The sequence below is a fragment of the Pleurodeles waltl genome, chromosome 5, assembly GCF_031143425.1.
Source record: "Pleurodeles waltl isolate 20211129_DDA chromosome 5, aPleWal1.hap1.20221129, whole genome shotgun sequence".
NCBI classification, from domain to species: domain Eukaryota; kingdom Metazoa; phylum Chordata; class Amphibia; order Caudata; family Salamandridae; genus Pleurodeles; species Pleurodeles waltl.
In genome coordinates this window covers 1152829236-1152843742 of record NC_090444.1, presented here as the reverse complement: position 1 = coordinate 1152843742, position 14507 = coordinate 1152829236, and the positions used below count along the sequence as shown (strand labels likewise).

The 14507-nt window shown below is 42.5% G+C and overlaps 1 long non-coding RNA gene across 1 annotated transcript in view; it reads right to left on the bottom strand.

Moving 5' to 3' along the window:
• The window catches only part of LOC138297365 (uncharacterized), a 210506-nt gene extending 196738 nt beyond the window's left edge, over positions 1–13768 (bottom strand). Inside the window, exon 1 of the long non-coding RNA XR_011204055.1 lies at positions 13516–13768. This is a non-coding gene — a long non-coding RNA (uncharacterized lncRNA). The remainder of the gene's footprint in view (positions 1–13515) is intronic.
• Positions 13769–14507: the final 739 nt, after the last annotated feature.

The window sequence follows — 14507 nt, the reverse complement described above, 5'->3', positions numbered from 1 at the left end:
AATGCTGCCCTGTAGTACCAAATCCAGCTGTGATAATGTTTCAAGTCCCTTGCGATGCCGAGTGGTTCTCAGTCATCGACTTGTCACAAGCATTCTTTTCGGTGCCTCTTCATGAGGACAGCCAATTTCTCTTTTGTTTCAAATTTTTAGACAGAGTCTACAGTTGGTGTCGAATTCCTCAAGGGTTTTCGGAGTCACCGTAAATTTTCAATCAGATTCTAAAGAAAGACTTGGAAGCGTTAGAATTGCCATTCGAGTCAACCCTAGTACAGTACATTGACGACTTACTGATTGCATCCAAGACAGAAAGTGACTGCACAGCCGACACCATTGCTCTATTGAACCATTTGGGAAGGAACGGACACAAGGTGTCTCCTTCAAAATTACAATTCTGCCAGAAGAAAGTGAAATATTTGTGTCACCAAATAGAGAAAGGGTCACGAAAAATTATGAAGGAAAGAATAACAAGTGTACTTCAAATGAGTCCCCCAAAGACGAGGAGGGAGGTGAGGAAGTTTTTGGGAATGGTGATCTACTGTCGCCAATGGATTCCCAACTTCTCAACCCTAGCAAAACCTTTACTGAAACTGACCCAGAAGGATGCATTGGATGAAATTGAACTGAAAGGAGAAGAAATGGATGCTTTTATTGAATTGAAAGAATGCATGTGTAGGGCTCCAGCTTTAGGTATGCCTGACTACACAAAGCCTTTCACATTGTTTTGTCATGAACGTGATGCATGTTCCTTGTCTGTCTTGACCCAAGCCCATGGTGGCGTAAACAGACCAGTAGCATATTTTTCAGCTACTTTGGATCCGGTCGCAGCAGCACTGCCAGGGTGCTTGCGCGCCGTAGCCGCAGTTGGTATCAGCCTCACTCAGAGTGAAGGAATAGTGATGGGACACCCTTTAACAGTCATGGTCCCTCACTCAGTTGAGATACTTTTGACACGTTCCCGAACACAGCACATGACTGGTGCTAGACTCACAAGGTACGAAACAATAATTCTGGGATCACCTAATGTGCAGCTGAAAAGGTGCACTACGTTGAATCCAGCAACCTTGTTTCCCAGTGAAAATGCTGAAATTGAGAACGCTGAAGACATCGAGCACGACTGTCTTCAGGTGACTGAATTTTGCACCAAACCAAGACCTGATATCAAAGATACCCGATTGGAAGAAAATGATCAAATTATTTTTGTTGATGGTTCATGTTTAAGAGATGCACTGGGTGTATTGAAAGCAGGATACACTGTATGCACAGTAACAGGTGTTTTGGAAGCATCTTGGCTTCAAGGAGTTTACTCTGCACAGGTAGCAGAATTGGTAGCCCTTACTAGAGCTTGCCAACTTTCTGCATTGATGAAAGTCACCATTTACACTGACAGCCAGTACGGGTTTGGAATAGTGCATGATTTCGGACAATTGTGGTCACAGAGAGGACGAATTGAAATCCCTACAGAATGATGTTAGTGAGGATGAGAAACTTTCTTGGACCAAATCACAATGTGTAAAGAGACTAGATGAATTATGGGTTTCAAGTGAAGGGAAATTCGTTCTTCCAAACAGCCTTTTGACACAGATAGCCAGATTTTACCATGGCCAAGCTCATCTTGGGAGAGATGCCATGATTAGGTTGTTCAAAACTGATTGGTTTAACCCTAAATTCCGTCAAGTTGCTGAAGCAGTTTGCCACCGTTGCGTCATTTGCCAACAGATGAACGCAGGGAAGGGAACAGTAGTAAATTTGAGCCACATTGGAAGAGCAGGGGGTCCATTCAGCAGGATGCAAATGGACTTCATTGAGATGCCTGTGCATGGAGGCCTGAAGTATGTGTTGGTGGTTGTGTGCATTTTTAGTCACTGGATTGAAGCATACCCTACACGCAGAAATGACAGTCTCACAGTTGCAAAACTACTCTTGAGAGAGTTAATACCACGTTTCGGATTCCCGATCTCTTTAGAATCAGATAGGGGAAGTCACTTCAATAATGAAGTAATAAAATTGCTTTGTGCAGCACTGAACATTGAGCAAAAGCTGCATTGTAGCTACCGCCCTGAAGCATCAGGTCTAGTGGAGCAAATGAATGGCACATTAAAATCGAGAATGGCGAAAATATGTGCATCAACAAACTTGAAATGGCCTGACGCATTGCCTTTAGTACTAATGTCAATGAGAAACACCCCTGACAGAAAGACTGGACTGTCCCCACACGAGATTCTCATGGGCAGAGCTATGAGACTTTCTGCAGTTCCTGCAAATGCGCTTTTGAATATTACAGATGATATGGTGTTAGACTACTGCAAAGGTCTAGCTGATGTGGTTCGATCTTTCTCTCACCAGGTGGAGGCAACCACCTTGCCACCGATCCAAGGTCCAGGACACACCCTGAAAGCAGGTGACTGGGTCGTGATAAAGAAGCACATGAGGAAGTCGTGTTTGGAACCCCGTTGGAAAGGACCTTTCCAAGTGATTCTGACGACTACCACCGCTGTGAAGTGTGTGGGAGTTCCCAACTGGATTCACGCCAGTCACACAAAGAGGGTGTTGTGTCCCACAGATGAGGAAGTTGAAGCGCTGAAGTTACCAGTACCTGATAACAAAGTACCAAGCGCTGAGGCAGAGCAAAACAGAACTAGAAGCGAACAGGCAGAAATAGAGGAGGGAGAAATATTCTCTGAGGACGAAGCAACTGATTCGCTTGGGGAAGACCAAGGAGGAGCCTCAGACAGCGACGAAGCAGCTGAAGGTAACAAAGAGCCTGAAGCAGCCGAAAGTGATAAAGAGCCTGAAGAAAGTAACGGTGACAAAGGGCTCGAAAGAGGTGAAGAAGCAGGAGAGCCTGATCAGAGGAGGGCTTTCCCAGAAGCAGACGATACAGAAAAGGAAAAGGAAAACCTGATTGACTCCCCAGAAGGAGGGGACAAGGCAGAACAGAACAAAACTGTTCAAACTTCTTCAGAAGAGATCGCAGGTCCATCAAGTGGACACAGTGCAAAGAGAAGACCGAGCATATCACCAGTAAAACTAAGAACTAGAGAAACGTTGAACGACAGTGAAGGGCCAAGAGTGAAAGAGAAAAGAAAGGAAGTGTCTGTCGTGGTACCAACACCAAGTGAAGAAAAGGACTTGGCCAAAGAGGAAAGTACCAGTGAGAAAGAATCAAAGAGAGATGCAAAACTGAAAAGAAAAAGGATACCGAGCAGGAGGTATTCCGGTCCGGAGTGGGCATACGTAGCCAATAACGATTGGTCAGACGAATTCGTATCCCTCAGCCTTGAGAACGAAGAGGCAGAACTTCATTTTGGAAATAAAAACTTTATGGACTCTGTTGATTGAAACCATTGATCACTTGATTGATTTTTTTAACTGGCTAAGACATTGCTAACTTGACATTGCTAACTTGATTGACTTTTCAACCGGCTAAGACATTGCTAACTTGATTGACTTTGAAACCGATTTTGAGACAACGCTGCTAACCGATAAGAGACTAAGCTGCTAAAGAAACTGTGTGAACATTGAACTCGTTCAGCTTTGTAAATACCTGCAACTTAGAAGAAAAAAAAAAACGCTTTGATAAAGTGTCTTCAGCTTTCTGATTCTATACAGATCATGACCAGCTTCACTACACAGGGGCGTAAAATGAAGTATTGTAAATACATGTGTATAGGCTTACTGACCGCATGCGTACTAATAATTGTAGCAATAGTTCTTGGAATGCATGGTAAAAGCGAGAGTGAGACGAATGATGCTTCTACTTCTAAACCTATTATCGTTACTGAACTAACAGCTCTGAAGAGACTCGAGCAAGACGAGAGACACTTGCATGATAAGAAGGAACTTTCATCTAACGTTTTCTATCGCTTACTGAGTGAGTATGTTGAGACCATGGATGCGAAAGATTGTTATGTGTGTACACAAATACCTACCTCAGTAGTGGAAGGGGTAACGTAACACAGCATGCCTCTTACGTATGGAATTACATGTAGTATAGTAGCTTCCAGATTTTATGCTCAAAAAGACATTCATTATTTCTATACTAATTACGATGCTACTTTTGCATATGTCCCCATAATAGGGCACCTAAGTAAGATAGCTAGAGATTGGTCTGCCAAATTAATGAGGGAATTTTTCGAACCAATGTCACCTTTCCACACAGCTCACGCACATAGGGAGAACCTTACATGCTTGCTTTCACCTGTAGAAATAGAATTTTTAGACCGCACTGATGACAGAAAGAACGAAATGAAGGAGAAATTAGAGAAGGAATTGCACGAAAGGACGTCTGTAGATAATTATGCTTTTGCCGCAATAAAGACACAAGGGAAAATAGCTTTAGATACATTGCATGTGGGAAGATTTTGTATACATAGATTTCCATCATATTATGACACAGTTTTCGTGGGAACGAGTGAATGTAAACACACATACGCATTCCAACAAAAGTGGACGTTCATGCTGAATGGACAAGACCCAGTTATTCCTGGAGTATATTATATTTGTGGACTCAACGCCTATTATCGTCTTCCTAAAGGATGGTATGGGAGGTGTTATTTGGGAATATTTTTCCCAAAGGTTTACCAATTAGATGACTTAAAGAAATTTCCAAGGCTGTCTGAATCACATCGTGTTCAGAAAAGGGAGACAGCTGCTGGTGTGGTAGGAGATATATTTGGAGCTATGATTCCTTCAGTAGGAGTCATATTGAATTCAATCAAAATACGAAAGTTGTCTACTATTGTGGATAACATGTTGACAAAGTTTTCGGGAGCTATAATCCTGATGGATGCTGAACTCGCTGCAGAAAGAGCTATGACTCTTCAAAATCGGCTTGCCTTAGACATTCTTTTAGCAAAGGATGGCGGCGTTTGCAAAATGCTTGGCACGTGTCACTGTTGTACATATATACCCGACAACAGTGGAAAAATTAGAACAATGCTTACAAATTTAACTAGAGAAAGTGTAGATTTAAAGGAATTGAAAGAACCCGGAGTTTGGGAGAAAGTTGGAAAAGGATTTGCTTCTGTGGGAAATTGGCTCAGCAACGTTTGGAACGGATTGTTACTAAAAATAGTAAAGGGAATATTGATAATATTAATTTGTCTATTAGGTTCTTGGGGAACATGGAAAGCTTTCAAAATGTTAAAAGCAAGGAACAAAAGAAAAAGAGAAGAGAAAATAGAGAACAAAATGGTGGAAATTTATAGGGAGAAGTCAAAAGGGACTAAAAGAAAAAGGGAATTGACTGAAGTGCCAAATTACTATACAGAATTTTAATGGAATAAAATTTGTGGGTAGATTTGATGTGATGACATAATTAGACATAATTAGTCATCAGAGGAGGGATTGATGACGCAGAAATAGAAGGTCCGACATATATTCATGTACACCGTGTAACCGACATATATATTGAAGTGTGATTTTAAATTAACGAAATAATGTACGAGGGAAATTGTGCCCTCGGGGTAGTTCGCCATCATTATAAACGAGCTTTATTAATTATGAAGTATTAAAAATGTACTAATCCGTCATAATCGCAAATGTATGCCATGATTTCCTGTTTGAAAACTGTTTTGCTTAGCTTAAATTTAGTACAGGCTTTGGCCTAGTTGCTTGGTTTCAAATTCTAACTGCGTGATTTTTTTTTCTTGAACTAATGAAACATATATTCTTGCTTGAAGTTGTATTTTTCCAGTAGAAACTGGATGGTACACTTATCTCCAAGGTTTCGTGCTAGGCCGGTTACATCCCCTTTGATACAAGGTCAGTCTCTGCAGGTGCGGACAATGAAGGTACAGAAAGTAAAATAATTGGCAAACCATGATACAATTTGTGTTCCAAGGCGCCAAGGACAGTGTATGCATAAATGGGCGCTAGTAAAAAACAATTTTGATTGGACAATTTGAAGCCAACCTATGAACCCTCCAATGGAAGACCCTACAGAATTTGGGATGTTTCTTACTTAAACCCACCGGACAAAGAGAAGTCAGCCATTTTTCCTCGATGCCAGTTTGAAGCCTGATGCCAGACTCCATTTTGGACGACACCCTGATGCCCTTTTCTCTATCTGAGAGAAAGAGACTTTAAGAATTCTCACCCTAGAGACTTTAACTTTGATTTGCCCCCGTCTTGCCCATGCAGTAACTTTGCCCCATTCTCCTTGCCGCTGCAGGGAAACTTGCCCTTAACTTTGCCCCTTTGAAATTTGCCCAATGCTGATCAACCGGTACCTGAAGGACGAAGACTTTTCTTGAATGCTGATTGTATTTGGTAAATATGAAAGGATAAATGTATTATGCATTGTGTTTTCCTTTTAGGTACCAACTGCTAATTTGATAGGATCCTAGCTAGAAGTTTTCCAAATTTGTGTTGACTAAATTCGTTTTGCATGAAGTCCCACATGCCAATGCTAATTAGAGGTTAGTCGAGGTTTTTCATTCAATGTATCATGAAGAATTGAAATCTTGTTATGCTGACCGAATGTATGCAATTAGTCAAATACAGTTAGTCACATTGGTGATTTGCATTGCTATAACAGAGTGTATCATCATTCAGATCTTACGTAGATTGCGTTTCTTCCGCCGTTATGGACAGCTAGTAATGTTCATATACATATATCAATTGGTTTTGAGACACATATATATCGTGCTAGCTTTGTTAATATAGGGAAATAAATTCACTAACTTTTAATAAACTGGTGTGGTTATTCATGACTGAAAGGTCATGGTGCGCCGAAATACCAACTGTTATTGATTTCTGATGTGTTGTATTGATCTATTAATTGAGCACTGACTACCGATTACAACAGTTATTGATTATTGATTTGAGTGACTCGACTATTGAGGATGAGGAGAGCCCGACTCGGTTAAAAGATTCACCGACCTCCAACGTGTCCAGGTACAGGTAATTTATAAGGGCTGGACGCGTTATCAAAGCCATTACTGAAGGTATAAATAGGACTATCCAAAAAAACGGATGGACTATAATGACAGCAGCTTCTGCTTTTATCTGTCAACGACTTCCTGTGTTTGTCTTGTGTGTGACTGCTTCTTGGCCTACATTGGGCAGAGCGTTCATCTTGTCTAGGTGTGTTAAAATGTTTTTTCTGTGATTAGTTGTCTGTGATTAATTCTTGGCTTAATTCTAACTTGCATTACTAAAACTTAGGCCCTCATTTACTAGGCCCTAACGGCACTTCGCCACTGGAGCGTCATTTCTTTTTACGCTGCAGTGGTGCAGTGTGTCAGCCCATATTTACAAGGTCATGGAAAGCCACCTTGCATGGTTTTTCATGGAGCTGTAAATACGGCAACCTTTCATGCATAACTCTGTGTGAAAGGGATATTCAATGGATGTTGCTGTGGGTGTTCCCATGCAACACCCATGGAACCTGACGGAATCTGACACGTTTATCCTTTCACCAAAAGGGCAACAAACGGCAGGGTGAAATTACAGGCAGATTAGTTTCCCCTGCTGGATTGAAAGGCAGGGACTATCCTGTGCTCTGAGGGAGGGAGAAACAGACCTTCTTGCCAGGGTGTCTCCTTCTCTAAAGAAATGCAAATGTGGGCAACTGGTACATCTGCAAATGCAAAGGGGCTTGAAAACCTGCATTGACTTTAACCAAAGAAGTCACTTGAAGCTTTCTGATGGCAAAGATATTTTCATTTAGAGGGGTACTGTAATGGTGTTCCAAGCTAAGCTGTGGTGTGTGTGGTTTTAATGGAGTGTTATAAAAAATGTTAGTACTAGGTATAAACTGTATATTATGCAAATCTGTATTTGAGAAGCACTTTTTTTTATTTAACCTTAATGTATTTGAGCATTTTGTAGCAGCCTATATTATGATGTAATTGTATTTATATAGCTCTTACTACCCCTGAGGCGTTGAATGTATGTTTAAAATAAGGACTTACATATTCACAGCTCTTCCAGGGACCTCTGTACCTCCCAGTACTAACAAACATTGGCATAGCCAATAGGTCACATCTATGCAAGAGTTATTGGCTTTGCCAATGTGTTTTAGCCATGTTATACGCCAGAGTGGCTGCTGTTCGGCATGGCTAAAAGTTAGTGGCATAGTGGTGTGGAGTGGAGTAGAGTGGCATAGTAGCAGTGGCGTAGAGCCCAGTGGTGCAGAGTACAGTGTGGTGGGGTACAGTGCAGTTGTTTAGAGTGCATTGGTGTAGAGGACAGTGGTTTAGAGTGCAGTGGCATGGAGTGGCATGGGACAGAGTAGAGTGGCAGAGAGTGCAGTAGTGTAGAGTGGTGCAGTGGCATAGAGTGCAGAGTAGACTCGCATGGCAGAGAGTGCAGTGGCGTAGTGTAAAGTGGTGCAGTGCAGAGTATCATATAGTGCTGCAGAGTGCAGTCACGTAAAGTGGAGTGATGCAGAGTAGAGTGGCACAGAGTGCAGTGGCATAGAATGCAGTAGTACAGAGTAGATTGGTGTACAGTACAGTGGCGCAGAATGCAATGTTGCAGAGTAAAGTGTCAGTGCAGTGATGTGGAGTGGAGTAGAGTGGCACAGAGCAGAGGGCAGTGGCGTACACAGCAGTTGTTTAGAGTGCATTGGCGCAGAGTGCAGTGGCATAGAGTGGCATGGGGTAGAGTAGCATAGAGTGCAGTGGAGTAGAGTGGCATACAATAGAATGGCAGTGAGTGCAGTAATGCAGAGTGGTGCAGTGTCATAGAGTGTCGAGTAGACTCATGTGGCATAGAGTGCAGTGGCATATAGTGGTGCAGAGTGGAGTATTGTAGAGTGGTGCAGTGCAGAGTAGAGTATAGTGCCTAGAGTGCAGTGGTGTAGAGTGCAGTGATGAACAGTGCAGTGGCATAGAGTGCAGTAGCATAGAATGCAGTAGTACAGAGTAGAGTGGTGTAGAGTGCAGTGTTGCAGAGTAGAGTGTCAGTGCAGTGGTGTGGAGTGATACAGAGAACAGTAGCATAGAGTACAGTGGTGCAGAGTAAAGGGCAGTGGCATACAGTGCAGTTGTTTAGAGTGCACTGGTGTAGAGTGCAGTGGCATAGAATGGGATGGGGCAGAGTAGAGTGGCATGGAGTGCAGTAGAATAGAGTGTACTGGTAATGAATGTAGTAGTACAGAGTAGATTATAGTGGCGGCCAGTGCAGTGTTACAGAGAAGTGTGTCAGCATGCAGTGGTGTAGAGTGCATTGAACTAGAGTGCAGTGGTCAGAGTGGCATAGACTGCAGTGGCGTAGAATAGATTGTTTCGGTGTACAGTGCAGTTGCACAGAGTGGAGAGGTGCAGGGTAGAGTGCAGTGACATAGAATGCAGTAGCAAAGAGTGCAGTGGCATAAAGTAGATTGCTTCACAGTAGAGTGAAGTGGCTTAGAGTGGAGAGGTGCAGGGTAGAGTGGAGTTGCATAGAGTGGCATAGAGTGTGATGGTATAGAGTAAAGTGGTGTAGAGTGCCATGGCACATAGTGCAGAGGTGCAACGTAGATTAGAGTAACGTACAGTGTATTGATGTAGAATGCAGGGGCATAGAGTTGAGTGTTACAGAGTAAAGTGCACTAGCATAGAGTGTATTAGCTTAGAGTGCAGTGGCGTACAGTGCACTGTTGCATTGTGGCATAGAGAGGAGTTGTGCTGACTAGATTGGTATTGCCTAGACTGGAGTCGTATAGTGTGCAGAGGAGCAGAGTGCAGTGGTGTAGAGAGACGTAAAGTGCATTGGCATAGAGTAGAGTGGTACAGAGTAGAGTAGAGTAGAGAGGCATAGCATGAAGTAGCATAGAGTGCAGTGGTACAATGTGGAGTGGTTCAGAATGGAGAAGAGTGCAGTGCAGTGGCATGTGGTGGCGTAAATTGGAGTGATACAGAGTAGGGTGCAGTGGTGTGGAGTGGTGCAGAGCAGTGTGGAGTGGAGTATGTATGGTTTGGTAACACACTGCCATTACAGACAACACATTGTTGATTGAAATGACCATTCCATTTGCAGAGATATACAGTTTTTCAAATCAAATTATACTGTGCACAGACGATGATGTGTGGAAATTGCATCACCTAATGCAATGATTTGTTTTAATCACATAAAGGTATTTGTTTCCAGCACAGTTCAGAATTAACAAAAATGTGCTTCATTGGAACTCCTAATTCTGATATATTGTGAAGTTTATTTAAATGTTGTCATGTGATAGAAAAAACTCTTTCCTAACCGCAGTATCCAGCAAGATTGTCGCATAAATTCTCTCACTTTGAAGTCAGAGAAAGAAAAGTAAACACTGAGTTGCCACCGAGGACGGAGCCTGACATGTGACTTTCTTCTTTGAATGAACAGCAAATGTGATGAGATAAGGACAAGATATATAGGCCTATTTACAGAAAGGGAGCACTTAGAAGGATACTGTAAATAAGGTTTTGGCAAGAAATGAACCCAAACTGCATAGCCTAAAACAAATAAAGCCACCAAATTGAAAGCAACAAAATGTGAGTTACAAACCACAAGGCCAAAGGCACGCAACGGGTGGAATGCATTCACAAGGAAGCACTATGAATGTACTTAAAGTGACAGCCGTGGGATACTTTGTGGGGAAAGTCTAGTATTTTAGTCCAGTCCATATTTTGCAGAGGTTTGGCCACATCAATCACCCAGGTAGTATGACAAAAAGACCAGGAGTGGTTTCCATGTTGCAGGAAAGGTCTGTACACCCAATCTATCAGTTTGCCACCAGTTCCTATGGTGCAGAGCCTCTGACACACCTCTTGTATGGTTAGTGCTAGGTGACAGACATGAAATAGGGCATTTAATGATTATTTAAGGTGGTTGTAAGTAAGGAGTTGACTGGGTGAAGATGGTAGTCTGCCACAACAGTTTGGAAATTTAGTAGCTCGCCGCCCAGAAACAAATCCCCCAATTTTAAGATACCTGCAGCATACCACTGATGGAGTTGCTCTGTGCACAGCCGTCCTGGGCGAGTGGGAAGGCTTAGCAAAGGTAGTGCAGAAGCATAGTGTTTCTTTGTGTCAGTGAGTTCACAGGTTCGAGCAAGGCAAGAGAAAGATGTGCATGATAATGCCAGATGGTGATCTGTAGAATGGTCAGTAGGAAACAATGTGCATTTGGCCTTCCTTAAAAGTCTTTACTGGTAAACCACATCTCATGCAGGGAGGTGGGAAGAAAAACCATTGAGACACCCACTGGACCTGTGCAGCTGAATAACAGCATTCTAAGTCCAGAAGACCTAATCCACCCGCAGTCACCGGTAGCTTTAGAATGAAAAGGGCTGCCCAACGTGGCCGCAGCGACCAAATCAGATGTGTGGCATGTCTGAAGAAGGACTGAAGGACGAGCAGGGAAAGGTTTGCAAAATAATACTATCATTGGGGCAGCACACCATCTTCACTAATGCCACGTGGCCCACTACAGAAAGCAGAAGAGAAGACCAAAAAGCAAACTGAGCTTGGAGGGACTGTGACGCTCTGACAAAATTTCCATCCTGCAAATCAGTGGAAAAATGGTAGATACTAATCACTAGGTATCAAAATGTAACTGGTTCCCAGTTCAATCTGAGATCTAATTGTATATAAAGGGGAAACCAGTGCCATATGTTAAAGAAACACTAATTGCATTTTACAATTCTTACATTTTGTATGTGCAATTTACATCCTAAATATTTTGTAGATTCTATGTGTACTTTACACTTAGGGATAATCCAGATCACTAGTTTGGCTTTTGCTCAATTGCAAAACCAATTAAAGACATCGACAAAGGGGGCAATTGCCTTGCACAACCTTGCAAGGGGTCTGACCCCTGCTCACCCTTCACAAGCACAAATTGCAGATCATTGCACCAGAAGAGTTTGCCAAGGTGGATGGGTGTCACTAGATATCAAAAGGTAACTGGTTCCCAGTTCAATCTGAGATCTAATTGTATATAAAGGGGAAAACAGTGCAATATGTTAAGGAAACACTAATTACATTTTAAAATTCTTACATTTTGTATGTGCAACTTACATCCCAAATATTTTGAAGATTCTATGTGTACTTGACACTTAGGGATAACCCAGATCACTAGTTTGGCTTTTGCTCAATTTGAAAACCATTTAAAGACATGGACAAAGCGGGCAATTGCCTTGCACAACCTTGCAAGGGGTTTGGCCCCTGCTCACCTTTCACGAGCACGAACAGCTGACCATTGCACCAGAAGAGTTTGCCAAGGTGGATGGGTGTTGCTTGTTCAACCACTTGACAGTGCCTCTTCTGTTTCTCTCCTGTGTGCAGAGACAACTCCCCAGATACCCAATGCATTCCATTTGTCTTGGTGGGCCCATCTTGTCTGATTTTAGGAATTGTCCCACCTTGTTCTTCTCTTCCTTATTTATCCAGTTCTTAGAAACCACCCTTTGAATCACTTGCCGTGGATCTCCCATTTGATCTCGCTTTCATCCTCCTCTTTTATTATCTTTGATTGCTCCCATTTCTGAGGTAAACGTAGAGTCTCAGACATACACTCTAGTGCTGTGAGACTACAGACAAGTTGTGGGTACCTTATATTCTGACATTAGGTCTGAGACTGTCGCCCACACCATCTGACCTGACTCTTTAATTATTTTTTTAGGGTGAAAGTCCATGGGCGTTTGGGGTAAGCCAGATGTTTTTGTTCAATTTGTTTAAACTAGCATAAGGTTAATTACCTTAATGTTTCCCAAACTGTTTGCCAGGGGTTTTAAAATGTTCAGAAACATAAACAAAATGTGGCTGTTACTTTCTCTTCAAGAAAGATTGGGTAGATTTGGGTAGGGGTGATGGCCTTGATGCAGTACTAAAGGGCATTAATTTACTATTGAAAAATGATGTAATGTGACACCTGAATGTAGCATACCAGGTGGCAATCACAAAAACACCACAGTGAATAAATAGTGCTGTTACAAAAGAGTAAATAAATGCATTGACAACATAGTGAGGCATGGCCTCTCTTGCGTGTGTCTGTAAAACTGATGTTTGTTCTTGAATTTTTGCCCTGGATTTTGACTCTTTGTCCTGAATTTTGACCCTTTGTCCTGATTTTTTTACAGTCCTGTCCAGAATTTGGCTCAATGCCAGGTGGTCACCCTACATCATTTTGCACCGGGTTTGTGTCACTTTTGGGATGTAAACCTGTTGAAATGTGTTAGTAAATTTGGGCCCTTGTTTGCAAAATCTATGCTCTTTCAATGGAGGTAACCGGTACTTTCTACAGAAACCACAAATTCAAGAGGGACGCTTTACTCAGAGAACTAAACTAGACAATCACAGAGACAACATTAAAATGCGTTTAAGAATATCATTGTGTCATTTTGACACACATAAGTGATGCAGCAGAATGCAGTTTTTGAAAGTAGGAACATTTGAAGCATTAAATTATCTACTTCCCACTCCAGACCAGTACTAAATATTTTGTTCTAGCGGAGTTAAAACGCCGTGTTGCGAATACTTATAACAAGTAGAGAAACATGATTATAACACGTCTCCTGCCCTCAACAATGTCATGAGTGTCTGATTGACTTACCCTTTCTTCGGCTTTTCTGCTTACTACAAGAGGGTCCATCGCCCTCCGGCTCCGAGGCTGATGAAAGATAAGTGAGTGAAGATGCACGGTTCAGCGACGACACAACTGAATGCCTGGTTTGCGTATAAACAGTGTCTCCAGCGCGCTGTCCTGTCACGCGCGGCTCTAGGGTTTTCTTATCAACAATGCGCGACGTGTATGTCTCTTTTAACGTGCTGACAGAAGGACCACGGTGTGTCTACCTACAAGAACATCAATGTCGCGTACACTGACACTGTGTAAAAGGGACAGAGTCACCTGTTGGTTTGTTGCGTCAGACGTAGGTGGCGAAGATACTGTGCTGCGGCTATAACTGGACTAAGAAACTAGATTTGAATCGGGCTCCGGCTCAAAGTCCTGTGATTGCGGCCAAATAACTAAATAGCCACGTACCCAAAGCCCTCCTAAACACATTTTGGTGCTCATATTTTGCCCTCGATCCAAGTTCACGCTATATAAAACTGCAAAAATAGTACGTGACAGTCAGTCACAAGCGGCGCGCGTTACAGATTTAACATGATAGCAAACTGATATTGGTGTAACACGCACTTTTGGCCTCAAAGAAACAGTGCGTACCTATCATTGGTGCCACAGGTGCAGTGGCACCTAAACCCAGACACCTAAGGGGCATGGGCGTAATTTAGGGGTCGCAGCTGCAACCCTTAGCTTGCCCCTTCAACCCCAGGCACTGCATTTGCGACCCCTGGGTCAGCGCCACTAACACAGGGGCACCTCTTGTTATGGACATCGGTTTGTGCGCCATTCTCCTTGTTTTTTGCCATTTTTTATAATGAAAACACTATAATATTCACTGTTAATGTAATAAAAAATGGAGTACAATTAGCTAGAATAGAACCCTCCCTGGCAGCTGAGGTAAGAAATAAAAATGCTTTTTAATGTATGTTGTGTGCATGCATGCAGGTGAGGGTGAGTTTATGTGGGATAGAGTGCCT